Below are 16,524 nucleotides of genomic sequence, written 5' to 3'. Positions count from 1 at the left end.
TTTATATTAGATGTGCTTTGTTTTGTCCTTTTTTAGTACAACAAAAAAAAACAAGGATGAAATTTAAGTGATTTCTGGATCATTGTTATTCCTTTTTGATAAACCTTGGGTAGGCGCTATATCTGAAAAATATTATACTGTCATAAAACTAATTTTGAACCTTACAATTTCTGACTAGAAAATATTTTGGAAAAATAATGACACCAGATGTATTTTGAGGGTTTTGTGCTGCAAATTGAATTTTTGTGTATGACATTGGGCATATTTAGAGCACTGATGTACTATATTTGTGCATTTCTGTGTCTGTCTGTAAAACAATTCACAAAATCAATAAATCAGACTTTGAAACTCACTATTGTGATATTGTATACTTACAATCAGCATTTGAATATAATTATTGAGGAATATCTGAAACATTTTGGGACGCTTGCTGAGAGTAAAGGCTTTTATTATGACATTTCTTGCATTTTAACAACTTTTGTGCATTGTCCCAACTATATTATGCAATGAAGATAAGAAAGGAGACCATGTTAATAAGCCAAGTTTTATAAATTTTCATAAGTGAAAGTCACGAGTAAACTTGATTAATGACAATAATATTTTGTAGAAGAAGTTAAGTGATCAATATGTACATAAATAATCATTGTTTACATATTGATATATACGTTCAGAGCATTTTTGCAATGTAGGGGTGATAACTTGAGAATTATGTTGAAGCAGAGGATTGGTAAGCTGTTGAGGTGATGTTGAAATGGGAGATAACATGAGTGATGATGTTATTGATGAGATTATAATGATAGCATTTTTAATGTTGTTGTTGATGGTGTAGAAGGTGAAAATGGTCAAAGCTAGAGAACTTTGTTCTGAATTGTGCTATTTCATGTACATTCATGTCAAATCATCATCTTTAAAGTACATAACACATTTACTGTGGATATGATATCCAAATACAAATGTGAATAACAAATACAAATGTTTTATTCCATGAATAAGCATATTTACATGCAATTGGTGTCATCAGTGTTAACATAATAATAATAACTACATGAAACAGTAATAAAATAGTTGCATAGTGTGGCATATGTATAGTTTACAGTTAATTTATAGTTCATTCCCATAAGGAAAATGGGTCATTTGTCACATACTCAAGGAATGCTTGAGTAGAGTAAATTACTTAACTTTTGATCCACCTCAAAAAACTGGTTTTAAATTTATTTACTGGCACTGTGTAGGCATTTTCAGGTAATTTGTTGAAGGAGATAGGACCAAGATATTTGTAGCTGTTATGTGTCTTTGCAAGCCTAGCATATGGCATATTAATTGTATGTCCACTTCTGATGTTTTGGCCATGAACTGTTCTCCTTAAGTCAAATTTACTCAGATTCTCTTTAACGAAGGCAAGGCAGTTGCAAATATACAGGCCAGGCACTGTCACTATATTTATTTTCTTAAAATAATCTAGACATGATTCATATGCGCTAAGTTCTGCTGTGCATCTTAAGGATTTCTTTTGCCATTTAAACAGTAATTTTGAGCCTATGGAGTTTCCCCATAATAGTATTCCATAACTCAGGTGCAAATGGAAGAATGCAAAATATGAATATAACGGAAGTTCTTCACTGACACTGCTCCTCAGCTTGTACGGCAGATATATGGCACATGCCAATTTGCCACATATCTTCCCTGTGTGGGTATCCCAGCTGAGCTTTTGATCTATATGAAATCCTAATAATTTTACTGTTTGTTATCATGACTGGGAGCATTCAGATTGAATACAATAGCTTCAGTTTTATTAACATTCTTCTGCAGTACATTTGCCTCAAACCAAGTAGTGCACCTCTCCATTGCCACTACCATGCTGTGTTGCACATTTTCAAGATTGGTATCACATGTGATGAGTGTTGTGTCATTGGCATATAGCACTGCATCACATGATACTACTGCAGGTAAATCATTTATATAAATAATGAAAAGGAAAGGTCCAAGAACACATCCTTGAGATATGCCCTTTACATCTAGGAGACATTCCAAGACAAAATGCTAATTACAACTAATAGTCATGGATGTAAACATGTATTCTGGAATAACAGAAATAGCAAACACTGTTAATTTTGGAAAATATATGTAGTGAAATGATGTATGCTTGCAACTATTTTGTACCACCAGTGTGTTGAAATGAGCCTGACTATTTAAAAACAATCTGCATAAATAGGGTATGTAGTGCACCAAAAACTTGAATAACATCTTTAAAAAACTCTTTTTGGGAATATAGAAAGTACAGGGAATTGTTGTATAGTAATTCTAAAAATTTTTACAAGTCATTTTCATGAGAAGATTATAAATTTTGTGAAATACTACTCTTCCAAAACAAACTTTTGAGAAATGCAGATATTTAAGAAAAATGTAATATAGACAGTAATGGTGACAATATTATTTTGTTTGCTATTTAATTGTTCTTTTTGTGTCTGATTATCAACAATTTTTAACAATATTGCATTATGCATTTGTATGCCAAGAAGTGCTGTCGAAGACGTTTTTTGTAATCAGACCAGTCTTCCGCCGTATCGTCATAAGGAGAAAAAGTAGGTAGAGACAACGACGAGGGATGCCCCAAATTTGATGCCGCGACAAAATCACGAATCACATTTGTGAGAAGCGTTTGCTGTTCTATGAGACTTTGCAATAGTTGCTCTAAAGTAGCCATGGAAACATGTGGGTCAACGATGGAAAAGAAAAATCCCATCCTCGTCACCAATTGTTATAACTTCAAGTTGAACAAATATATTTCAAGGGAGATGCAATACATGAAAGTCACAGATCAAGTAAACAGAGTAAGACGTGTGTACACTTTAACAGTCAAATCATAACTGAGTCCAAGTCTAGCTGCCGCTGGCTGGCTGGCTGCTTAGGGGTGCTGCTGCTGCTGCATGGCTGGCAGACAGCACTGCATGTAGAGGACGCGCATAACTGCGCAGTGGCACTTTGAAAGATCGGCGAGTCACAACAAAAAAAAAATGTGTAATGAAGAATTATTTCAAAAAAGTTGTAACAAACAGATTTTTTTCGTATTTTGGAAAGACCTTTGAAATTATCATTATAGTTATTGATATTTCTATAATTTTATATGAAAATTTGAAAACACTTGTAAATTAAAATATTATCACATATGGCTTTCTCAAAATGTAAAAACTGATACCCTGTAATATCTTTATACTGCAAGATTTGCATCTTTAGTCACCTTTGCCTGATTGGTTCAAATGGCTCTGAGCACTATGGGACTTAACAGCTGTGGTCATCAGTCCCCTAGAACTTAGAACTACTTAAACCTAACTAACCTAAGGACATCACACACATCCATGCCCGAGGCAGGATTCGAACCTGCGACCGTAGCAGTCGCACGGTTCCGGACTGCGCGCCTAGAACCGCGAGACCACCGCGGCCGGCACCTTTGCCTGACTTCTGGTGTATGTTAATGGAGTTGTGTTGTAGAAGTGCTGTACTATATTTACCTGTCCAGTTTTGTTATATGTTTGAGTGTGATGTGATGAAATTTTCTGGCTGAGAAATAAATAACAAAGATTAAAAAGCTCTAAATCATTTTATTACACAACTACATGCATAAAACGGAATAAACCTACTTTGTAAAGTACGAATTTAACCACACAGACAATGAGCAGCCAGATGAAATAAGCTACAAGGAGACTACATAGAACAAATAAACTAAGTAACATTACTTTCCATATAGTATTCTCATTGAAACTTATAATCATTCCTACCTTCATTTGTAGTTTGCCATCTATAGTATTCAACAATTGACATCACTGAATATTTGCTAGCTTCAATCATTCGGCTTTAATAAATATCAGAACAAATTGTAATTGAGAGAAACTGCACAATGGCTAAGCTGGAATAACTAGAGGGCAAACATAAGTCTACAGCAGCATGTATAACTAGGGAGAAGATAGATACTGCCTGTAGCAAAATTAAAGAGACTTTTGAAGGAAAGAAAAATCGTTTTATTAATATCAAGAACTTAGATGGAAAACCAGTACTATGCAAAGAAGGGAAAGCTGAAAGGTGGTAGGAATATATAGAGAGGCTATACAAGGAAAATGAACTTCAAGTCTATATTGTAGAAAGGGAAGAGGAAGCAGATGAAAATGAGAAGGGAGATATGACACTGTGAGATGAATGTGACAGAGCACTGAAAGACCTAAGTCAAAACAAGCTCCTGGGGTGGATGAAATTCCCACTTGGTGTGCATGATGTATGAGGAAGGAAATACCTTCAAACTTCAGGAGGAATGTAATAATTCAAATTCCAAAGAAAGCAGGTACTGACAAGTGTAATTATTACTGAACTATCAGTTTAATAAGCCATGGCTGCAAAATAATGACACAAATTATTTACAGAAGAATGCAAAAACTGGTTGAAGCCAAAGTCATGGAAGAACAGTTTGGGTTCTAGAAAACTGTAGGAACATGTCAGGTACCATAATACTGACTCTGAAAGTTATAGTAGAAGATAGGTTAAAGAAAGGTGACCCTATGTCTACAGCATTTGTAGATCAGAAAAAGCTTTGGGAAATGTCAATTAGAATACACTCTTTGAAATGCTGAACTATAATGGGGTAAAATACATGGAGTGAAAGATTATATGCATTTGTACAGAAACTAGAAAGCAGTTACAAGAGCCAAAGGGAATGAAAGGGAAGCATTGTTTGAGACTTGACTTACTTATTTCCTGCTATTCCTATTGGATCAGAGGGCAGCAATCAAGACATTCTAGCTGGTTCTGTTGGCAGTCAAATATTTCACTTAACTCCTCATTTCTTATTATTATTTTATGACCTTCACTGGACCATGTGACATTTGCTTGCTTTATTTCTTCATTGATACTCCTTGGTGTCAATGTACTGCATTGTTATACTGGCTGAAAAATGGGGGGCGGAAATACAGCACTGACTATTGTAAATGATGTAGCCGACAGATGCTCAATGCACAATTTCATTTCACAGTTCTTTCCTTTCACTGTTTAGAACCCCCCAATATTACACAATTAGATGGCCAGTTCACTATTGGTAAATGTTGATAAGCCTCATTAATAGGTTGCAGACAACATCAGCATACTGCTACAATAGTTTGCTGTTGAACATCTATGAGCAGTAAAAACCTAACCACACAGTTCTTGCAGCATAATACAGTACATGTGACACTACTTTTCAAATAAATTAAACAGATATTGTCATTAACTGTTGTAATACAGGGAGCTATTTGTGTTACACTTACTCCACTGTTAATCTACCCAGTACATGTTTCACGTATGAAAACTGGCCGTGGACTGACTGTCTCAGGACCAAAAATTGGTCCTTTATATATACTCACCTAAAACATAACTCATTCAATTAACTGAAAACATCAAAAAATTCCTTCTTTTTTACAGTTCCTTCTACCACAAAAGTTAGGCGAAATTAATTTTTTAAATAATGAAACTAACAGATATTGTTATACAAACAATACTTTTGACCAACCTGGTAATTATTCTGGAATTAATTAAGGGCTGGCTTTGCTAATGTGTTTTTCAATAGAGCACAATAGATAATTTAAGAATTCTAGTAGTTCTTCTTCCAAGTGTTTATAATTAGTACAGAATATATATTTGTTTATAAGCCAACAATCGAATCTTACTGATTTCACCCTATAATGATCTGTAGCAAAAGATATTAAAAAGAATAGTCAAAATAAATTAAGAAATTAATTACATACACAAAACTAAGCACAAAATTAGACCTAGTGCTATATTCCTTAAGACTGAGGGCCAACCTTTCTCTTTTATGGAAATGTAGATTATACTCATGCATGTTAATGGTAATTAGGCAAAAATGTAAATAAAATGAATTTAAGAAGACAGATGGCAAAACACAAGGCAAAATAAGGAAATCTCAGCTTCTTTAAAGTCAGTACTGCCATTAGACTGTTGTTTATTTGCAGTGCTACATTTACATTTACACTATCATGATTCTGGATTCAAAGTGTCATTATCAAATGTTTTAAGTGTTATACAATGCCTAAGATGGCATACTATCGTATTTAAAATACACTATTAGACACATTGTCTAAGGGTTGATATTTCTGGCAAAGCCTACTGCTTTTTTACAAAACTGGGCATACCATCTTTGAGTCAAGATGGTATACTCAGTGTTGAAACAAAGCAGTAGGCTTTGCCAGAAGTATCAACCCTCAGACAATGTGTCTAATAGTGTATTTTAAATACCAGAGTATGCCATCTTAGGCACAGTATAACACTTAAAACACTTGATAATGGACTGATGACCTCAGAAGTTAAGTCCCATAGTGCTCAGAGCCATTTGAACCATTTGAACTTGATAATGGCACTTTGAAGCCGAAATAATGAAAGTGTAACTGTAAATGAAACACTGCAAATAAACAACAGTCTAATGGTGGTACTGACTTTAAGGAAATATATTATACATTACAAAAAAATTATTAAATCTCAGCTTACTTCGTCACAGGCACTCTACTCAGTTATACATGTATTTGTACAAGTTGTTGTTATTGAGTACTGCAACTCAGTTCAATAGTAATTCAACAAGATAATTCAGTAACTCAGTGCTTATATAAGGATTATTACAGTTTATTATTACATAAGGAAGTTTTGCTCTTTTGTCTGTCCAATACTTCTTTTGGATATTTTCTTTCTTTCTTCATCCGAGATCACAATTTATTATTTTTATTCATTCATTTTATTTTCCTGTAGTCCTTCTGTTGATCTTCAATTGTAATCTGTCTTTGTCTTGCAGTATAGTGGTTTTCTCTGTTTTGTTCTTGTGTCATCTACTGTAATTTGAAGTTCTCTAATACCTTTCTTAATCCCTGTGATCCATTTAATGTTCCACTTACAATTCCACAATTTATTATTTCCACAATTTATTATTATTCTCTTATCAATTCTGTTTGCTAGTGTTCTCATCAGATGTCCAAAGAGTGAGATGCCTTTCTTCCTGGACAATGCTCATTACTGGTTCTATTTTCCTGTATACTATTTCATTTGAAGTTATTCTCGAATCCCCATTTACTTGATATTGTTTATTTATGCATGTCCTAACTATTCTTCTTTCCATCTTTATTATCTTGTCAGTTTCTGGTCTATTAGTTGTTTCGAATATGTTTTTAGCTGCATATGTTATTTCTGGTTGTGTAACTGTTTTATAGTGTTTTAATTTTGCAGCTATAGATAGGCTTTTTTTGTTGTATATGTTTTTGATAACATAATGTGTTTTGTTCAGTTTTTAATTCTGTTTTGACATGTCAGTTTCTCATTTAGTTTGTATGTTATAATTTCACCTAAATATTTAAATTTATCAACAGTTTTGATTTGCTGTTGTTCTATTGTAAATCTGTTTGCAAGTGGTGGGTCAGTTAGCATAATCTCTGTCTTTTCAAGTAATATTTTAATGCCAATTTCCTGTGCTATTTCTTCAGGGTGTATACGCGGGCAAGAAAAAAAAATTCCCGGATTTCCCGGTTAAAAATACACTTTCTCCTGGATGAAAAAACACTTTTTCCATGTTATTAAGTGACAGTATATTTTCCCTCAGAACTGTAAAACTTATCAATACTTTGAATGGTTATGTTTTTATACACAGACACAGAACTTCCCAGCACGTTAGAAAATGAAACTCAGGGAAGAAAACTCCTTTTGGAAAGATTTTTTATGTGCAGCAACATGTACGCTGCATATTTTCATATTACAAAAGTATAAATTCGAATTCCACCAAACACCGCATGTTACTTTCTGAACCATTGTAATCGAGATTGAGATGCACTTTTGTAAGCCAGTCATAGCTTATGTCACGTAATCCCACCAGCTGATGACAGTGGATATTCAGACCACAGGACACGTGATGTAGTCAGCTAATAGCAACATCACTTATGTTACACGGATACACAAACAGGAAAAGTTAATGTTTTAAATTAATATACATAGTGTTGCTACATGAAAAGCAAAGCTTTCACACATAATATTGGTCTCTAAGCTTAATAAGCTGCAAGAAAAGCTAAGCTTTCACATATTATGTTGATATTTTTTGCACGTGTTACACTTTAAGATATATCACACAAATGTGCCAGTAAAATTTTTAACCGTTTCCAGTGACTTGTCCACAAAGTTTTCCACAAATAAATTAGCTACCACAGAGGAGAGAGAGCTTCCCATAGCACTACATCAATATGCTCTTAATGATGACATGAATGTCTGATCTGAGCTCGAAATACTTCTAAATGGCTCGTCATCAAACGCTCTGTGATTTAAGAAATACATCATACATTCTCGCACATAGTTCAACTTGCGTAAAAGGAAATTTACTTTTAAAGTAACACTTTTCAAACCACCATTCACAATATTTTCCCACGACCTGTTAGAAATAGGTTCATTTCAGTAGTCGTCAGAGAGCGCCAGATAACAGGCGCCACCGCACTTTGGCAGCTGCTATGACACAGGAAGCCCATATGTTCGTACGTGAAAAACATTAAAATATCTTACATTATGTCACAAAAGAATTTCCTCAGCATGTTATAGTCTTAGGTGGAGATTTCAATTTACCAGATATAGACTGGGACACTCAGATGTTTAGGACGGGTGGTAGGGACAGAGTATCAAGTGACATTATACTGAGTGCACTGTCCAACTCATGGAGATAACACCTTGGACCTACTGATAACAAACAGAACCAAACTTTTCAACTCTGTAAGCACAGAACAGGAATCAGTGATCATAAGGCCGTTGCAGCATCCCTGAATATGGAAGTAAATAGGAATATAAAAAAAGGGAGGAAGGTTTATCTGTTTAGCAAGAGTAACAGGAGGCAGATTTCAGACTACCTAACAGATCAAAATGAAAATTTCTGTTCCAACACTGACAATGTTGAGTGTTTATGGAAAAAGTTCAAGGCAATCGTAAAATGCGTTTTAGACAGGTACACGCCGAGTAAAACTGTGAGGGATGGGAAAAACCCACCGTGGCTCAACAACAAAGTTAGGAAACTACTGTGAAAGCAAAGAGAGCTTCACTGCAAATTTAAATGCAGCCAAAACCTCTCAGACAAACAGAAGCTAAACAATATCAAAGTTAGAGTAAGGAGGGACATGAAGCATTCAGTGAATTCGAAAGTAAAATTCTATGTACTGTCTTGACAAAAAATCCTAGGAAGTTCTGGTCTTACGTTAAATCAGTAAGTGGATCAAAACAGCACATCCAGACACTCTGGAATTAAAATGGCATTGAAACAGAGAATGATATGTGTAAAGCTGAAATACTAAACACCTTTTTCCAAAGCTGTTTCATGAAGGAAGACTTCACTGCAGTTCCTTCTCTAAATCCTCGCATGAACAAAAAAATGGCTGACATCAAAATAAGTGTCCAAGGAAAGAAAAGCAAATGAAATCACTCAACAGAGAAAAGTCCACAGGACCTGACGGGATACCAATTCAATTCTACACAGAGTACGCGGAAGAACTTGGCCCCCTCCTAACAGCCGTGTACCGCAAGTCTCTAGAGGAACGGAAGGTTCCAAATGATTGGAAAAGAGAACAGGTAGTTCCAGTTTTCAAGAAGGGTCAGCTTTTCACAGATGATGCTGTAGTATACAGAGAAGTTGCAGCATTAGAAAATTTCAGCGAAATGCAGGAAGATCTGCAGCGGATATGCACTTGGTGCAGGGAGTAGCAACTGACCCTTAACATAGACAAATGTAATGTGGAGGAGGAGGTTAGTGTTTAACGTCCCGTCGACAATGAGGTCATTAGAGATGGAGCGCAAGGTCGGGTTAGGGAAGGATGGGGAAGGAAATCGGCCGTGCCCTTTCAAAGGAACCATCCCGGCATTTGCCTGAAACGATTTAGGGAAATCACGGAAAACCTAAATCAGGATGGCTGGAGACGGGATTGAACCGTTGTCCTCCCGAATGCGAGTCCAGTGTCAAATGTAATGTATTGCCAATACATGGAAAGAAGGATCCTTTATTGTATGAGTATATGATAGTGGAACAAACACTGGTAGCAGTTACTTCTTTAAAATATCTGGGAGTATGCATACAGAATGATTTGAAGTGGAATGATTATATAAAATTAATTGTTGGTAAGGCGGGTGCCAAGTTGAGATTCATTGGGAGAGTCCTTAGAAAATGTAGTCCATCAACAAAGGAGGTGGCTTACAAAACACTCGTTCGACCTATACTTGAGTATTGCTCATCAGTGTGGGATCCGAACCAGGTCGGGTTGACAGAGGAGATAGAGAAGATCCAAAGAAAAGCGGCGCATTTCGTCACAGGGTTATTTGGTAAGCATGATGGCATTACGGAGATGTTTAGCAAACTCAAGTGGCAGACTCTGCAAGAGAGGCACTCTGCATCGCAGTGTAGCTTGCTGTCCAGGTTTCAAGGGGGTGCGTTTCTGGATGAGGTATCAAATATATTGCTTCCCCCTACTTATACCTCCCGAGGAGATCACAAATGTAAAATTAGAGAGATTCGAGCATGCACGGAGGCTTTATGATAGTCGTTCTTCCCGCGAACCATACGCCACTGGAACAGGAAAGGGAAGTAATGACAATGGCACGTAAAGTGCCCTCTGCCACACACCATTGGGTGGCTCGTGGAGTATAAATGTAGATGTAGATGTAGAAGAAAAAAGACATCAGAGGATACTCCAAGAGCATTGGAATTTTGTGAACCATACTAAAACGTGCATACTTAAAGGGCACATTCATATGTCCACATTCCCAATGAAGTAGGCCTCGACCTGACATTAAGCGTTTCAGACTGGGTTTCGGGATGTAAATTTTCTTGTAGTACCAACACTGTATTAACTCATTTTTGATTCTTTATTATGGCATAATGCCATACATGCTAGAAGATGAAAACGTGCACTTGAAATGCAGCGAGCAGTTGAAATTAGCTAGTAATGTGGAACTAAACACTTAGTTTCAAACACGTTGGCTGCCTCAGCGTAAAAGATTAATAAAAGCCAGATTTCTTTAGCAAACTGACTAAAATAACTTTATTGTTCTACAAGGTGATTAATGCATAGCTGTCAGAAAAGTGGAAATACCCTACCCCACCCCCCACCCCCACCCCCTCCTCCCAGCCCCACTACCCCTCCCTCAAGCGATTGAGATACGTCAAAAATTTTAAAAATCAAATTTTCAAAAATATGTTCACTTTGTAGCACACATCTTTCTGAAGAGTCTGATACATAAAGCATATATATTTGAGGAAATGTAAGACAAGTTATTTGGTCTTAAGTGTGCCAGAGTGCAGTGCCACCCCTCTTCATACAGCATTCTTCTATCACACGTCACTGTATTTCGCTCCATGGGATTGAAACGTGCATGTTTTGTACTGGATGCCACCAAACCATATTCAGGACAGTGGAAATTAAAATGTCCTGTGGTGCCTCTCCTGCTCCCAGTCACCCGATTTGACATCCTGCCCCTCTTTTTTTAAAAAAAAGAAAACTCACAATTAATACTGGATGGGATTATTTGCAATCAGGAGAACAAGAACTCTTCAGAAAATTTGCACTCTTTATTGCCTGTTAGCTAATAACTTTCGGTTTTGGGTGACATAAAATTAAATATAGGATACATAAAACCAGTAAAGACAAGAGACAAGCAATACAGCACACATTTCTTCAATCCTTAGCTGCTAGCATTGTTTTCTGTCTAATCTTGCTACAGCTTTACAAAGCATGCTTTCCTTTCTGCGACAGAATCTATTACCTTATCAAAGCACATCAAAAGTTTTGCTGTATGAAAAATCAAAATATCGTTGTCTAATACTGTTTAAGCACAAATAGCACCCAAGACTAGTGTGGTTTCTCAATCTGATTACGTCCATTTTGTCACTGCCTGCTAAATAAAACAAAATAGGCCTTTCTAACACTGCAGAAATTGTAACACACACCAAATAAATGAGACTGTTTTGGTACAAATTATCATTTTTTATAGCACATCAGAATATAATTCACGAAGACCAACATAAAATGCCTATTAGGCCTACTACAAGCAAAAAGCTTTATGTTCAAAAACAGTTTCACATTTCACTCATACATTCCAGTTTCTCGAGCACGAGATCAAAAAGTAGTAGTACAAGATTTTAATATAAATTTGGGATCGCCATATACTTCCCTAATTTGTGTGATGTCCCTGTTTCCTCTCCTTCCTTGTTCCAACAAACAATCTTGTCATGACTAATTCTGGAACTATTCCTGCCTTTGTCAAAACTTATTCGCAGGTTAACTTCACTAACCCTGCCACAATCACCAGTTTGGTTATCCCTGATTATTCTCTGGTTAGGCATTGTTATGTTCCTACAAACCATTTTCCGCCCTACTTCCAGCACAGAACTTAAGCGGCTAGACGGGGACTGTACAACTGGCCCTTACTAGTGTAGCAATCTGGCCAAAAATTTTCTGACAAAATTTCATTTTCGTGGATACACCGAGAAGATTATACGTAATCTTTCTTACCAGTTATTCCTTTAGTCGTTTATTTCCACTCTCGTAGTCTGAATCTATGGATTTCCCTAGTAATTATAACAACGCTGATCATTCGGAAACCCAATCAACCACATAATCAAACAGCAATTGGCGTTCACTCATTCGGCTTTACTCCACTCAGTTTGTATAGCCTGGTCCCCTTTCGCCTGCAGGAAAGTTTATTTCTAGATGCAGCGAGGATTCCCCTGACAGAGACATTAAGTACTCATGTACACTATGCACGCATTCAAAAATCAACTTATGTTTTTTCTTTTTTTTTTCCATAGGACCAAACTGCTGATGTCATCGGTCCCTAGGCTTACACACCACTTAGTCTAACTTACGCTAAGGACAACACATACATCCATGCCCGAGGGAGGATTTGAACCTCCAACATGGGGAACCGCACGAGCCAGAAATGGGAGAAGGTACTATTCATATGCCACTCAACTGCGCATGCGCATGAGCCCAATCGTAACTGCTAAAATGAATCTAATGTAAACAGTTGTGATGTCATGCTCATCAGAGGCAATTTGTTGTTATGAACCATTGCATGGTCTTCCTAAAGCCTTTGACACATTTAGCTGTTGGCAAACGCTTGTATAAGTGCTATGTTTTGTTGTTGTATATGGCACATTTCCTTTGCAATTTATGTTTTTTTTCCCATGTTTTATTGTTGCAGTATTATTCTGCAGTGGCGGGATACAGTAATATCCTTTGTTAGAGTACTGATTCTTACCAGTCAAAATTACAAAAATTTAACTGAAAACTAAACGAAAAATTCCTGTAATTCTAAAAAATTCCCGGGTATTTTCCTGTTTTCTCCCAGATGAAAAAATTCCCGGGTTTTTCCCGGATCTCCCAGTTGTCCTGTGTCATACACACCCTGTTCTTGTAGTGATTTAATTTACTGCCTGGTTTCTTGCCAACCAATATGGCATCACACACACTTCTGTTAGTAAATATTTCTGGAGAAATCAGCAATATTTTTAATCTTCTATGCATACATTGTAATGAAACTGTTGTTTGAGGTACTAGACTGTGTGCAGAAAACATGTATCGGTCCTCCTTCCATGTCCATCAATCCTAAGGAAGATTACTAAAGGTCATAACTGAGACACAAAACTGTGTGATCATCAAGCAACTGCAACCACAAAATTTCATGCTGGAATAAAAGAAAGTATTGCACATGATCTTCATCAGGATCTTTCAGAACCAAAAGTATTTGTCTTGGCCTTTGAATCCATCATGAAATCACTCACCACAGGAACTTCTAGTCAAAGCAATGAAAATAAGAGCTCTTACATTGTGCCTACAATAACCTTCGAGTGAACCAAAGTTATCAAATGCCCACATCTTCTGTGTCTACAAAATACAGTTTCGAAGCCCATATGGATGAACGAAATAGTGATATTGAAACTGAAGCATTGGGAAAACAAGTGTTACAACTGATGCAGTGAATCTTCACTTCAAAATTCCAGAGGTGCAAAATAATGACACAAAATTGGATAGTAGAAATTGACCTACATGTATCAACTACAAGTGCAGTGCCATGAGTTCTAAACAAGAAAGTTACTGTACTACTTCTCTCCGATAGCCATGGGAGTAATAGTTCACAGAAATGAAGTGAAATGAACTTCAATGTGATATCCTTCACAAAACCTGGTGCACCTATGTATGAAGTAATAAAAGACTGCAAAAAAACTGTGAGAGTCATTAATGGAATCAGACATCATTATCTTAATGGAAAGATCTACTACGTCTATCACAAAAATGCAAAACAGGCTATTAGAGCAGCAGTGAAAGCCCTCAATGGTCTACCAGATGTAAATGTCATCCCCTCCAGTATACACAAACACTATGATTTAGTTCATACCTCATGTATAAACAAAGAAATTCAAAACACTAATAGGAATCTATGGAAAATATCTAAAGCATTTTCAAATGTAGCTTTTCTTGAATTGCATGCCTGTGAAAGAGAGCATTTCACCAATCATTGTATGCAGTTAAACAACTCAGGTAAAGGATTTCTTTGCCGGAAAATATGAGAAGACATAAGAAATTTAAATAAGAAAAACAATCCTAAAATTTTCCTGAATACGGAATTACATGGACAGATGCAAAGAGGTTGGGCAGAGATGTTTGCCTCTGTACTTCCACCTCTACTGACATCTCTGCCCAACCTCTTTGCATTTTCATATGTCTGCCTGTGTTTGTATATGTGCAGATGGATGTTTGTGTGTGTGTGTGTGTGTGTGTGAGTGCATACCTGTCCTTTTTTCCCCCTAAGGTAAGTCTTTCCACTCCCAGGATTGGGATGACTCCTTACCCTCTCCCTTAAAACCCACATCCTTTCATCTTTCCCTCTCCTTCCCTCTTTCCTGATGTAGCAACCATGGGTTGCGAAAGCTTGAATATCTGTGTGTGTGTTTGTATGTCTATCAACATACCAGTGCTCTCTTGTTTGGTAAGTTAAAACATCTTTTTTTTAGATATAAAAAAATACTTAAAAATACTGCATCAAAATTTGTAATATGCATCTAACACATCAGAGGAATTAGAAGTGTTATTAGCTGCTGAATCACCCAATATTTTCTTAATGATAGGGTGTGGTTTAAAGGAGCGTGAATGAAAGGTTTTCAATGTAATTAGATTTTTGCTTTCAAGCAGCAGCAGTGCAAATAAAGTTTATGTGGTAAAATGTCTTTCAATAAGAATACATTGATCACCTAACTCAAGCACTGAAAACTTTTTTCCTCGAAGTTGATGTGCTATTGCACAGAGTCATGAAAAAATGCATTTTTTTAAAAAGATCAGGCAACTTAAAAATAGATATTGTAATGAAACTGATTATAGTGAGATAAATTTACCAACCGATCTTGTACCATATTGTGTGAACGATACCACACTAAAGACATAAAAACCAAAAATTACATAGCTATGCGAAAATGTTTAAATGTCAACATTTATAAATACTTAATATAATTACAATGATTGTGGCCTTCTCAAAAAACAAAGACAATCAATTTATTTTATTTTTGAAATGTATGTTCCAAAGATTGTTTTGCATAAATAGATCGATTTATGATGGTAACTTCCCTGTTACATATTTTTAAAGGTAAACCTTTCATCTTTGGTGCAGTTGGTTGTACAAGATTGCAGTGCAAGGATGGAGAATGAGTTATGTGTTTTTTTTTATTGATTTTTAGCGTGAAGTGAAATGACTGAAAATATATGTGCAATTCTGCAGAAAGTCCACCAGAATTCATATTACTACTGAAACATCAACTCCATCATCCTCTGGACAGTTATAGAAAGATAAACAACAGAAAGGAAATGCACAATGAGCCATCAATATACAACAAAGAATAACAACAAAAAAGATGAGTATTTTTATTATTAACAGAACTGGTTATTTAAATTTGACTGTCCCTGTCACTTGCCACAGTGTGTCACAATCCCAGCATGGCAAGTGCTGTGAAAATGTGATAGGCCACCCAAGTTACTAACTTACTCCAAACATTAATAAACCAACTTTGGGCAACAGAGGGTGGGGACGGTCAGAATATGCTGAAAGAGAGTGATTACACAAGAAGTTTTCATGACATTATGACGGCATACGATCTCCAGTTTCATGTGAAAAATCCAACAAGATATATAGAAACATCAACCACATTAGTAGATCATGTTCTTTCAAATATACTTACAGAAAGACAAAACATTCCAGTTGTAAATACTGTTGTTTCAGACCACTTTGGACAAACAATCAAACTGCAAGATAGTATACAAAATGACGAAAACATATTGGCTGAATTTAGACAAACAGAACTTGGAAATTTGAGTAGACTAGAAATTTTTCTAAAAGCAGAAAAGTGGGGGACGATGTGTACAAAGGGGTCAGTGTAGGAAGGAGTTGGGAATCTATCTGTGATGTATTATTGAGACACCACACAGATATTGCTTGTCCAAA

This window comes from Schistocerca serialis, chromosome 4 (genome assembly GCF_023864345.2).
Source record: "Schistocerca serialis cubense isolate TAMUIC-IGC-003099 chromosome 4, iqSchSeri2.2, whole genome shotgun sequence".
Taxonomy (NCBI): domain Eukaryota; kingdom Metazoa; phylum Arthropoda; class Insecta; order Orthoptera; family Acrididae; genus Schistocerca; species Schistocerca serialis.
Note: the sequence above shows the minus strand (reverse complement) of the source record.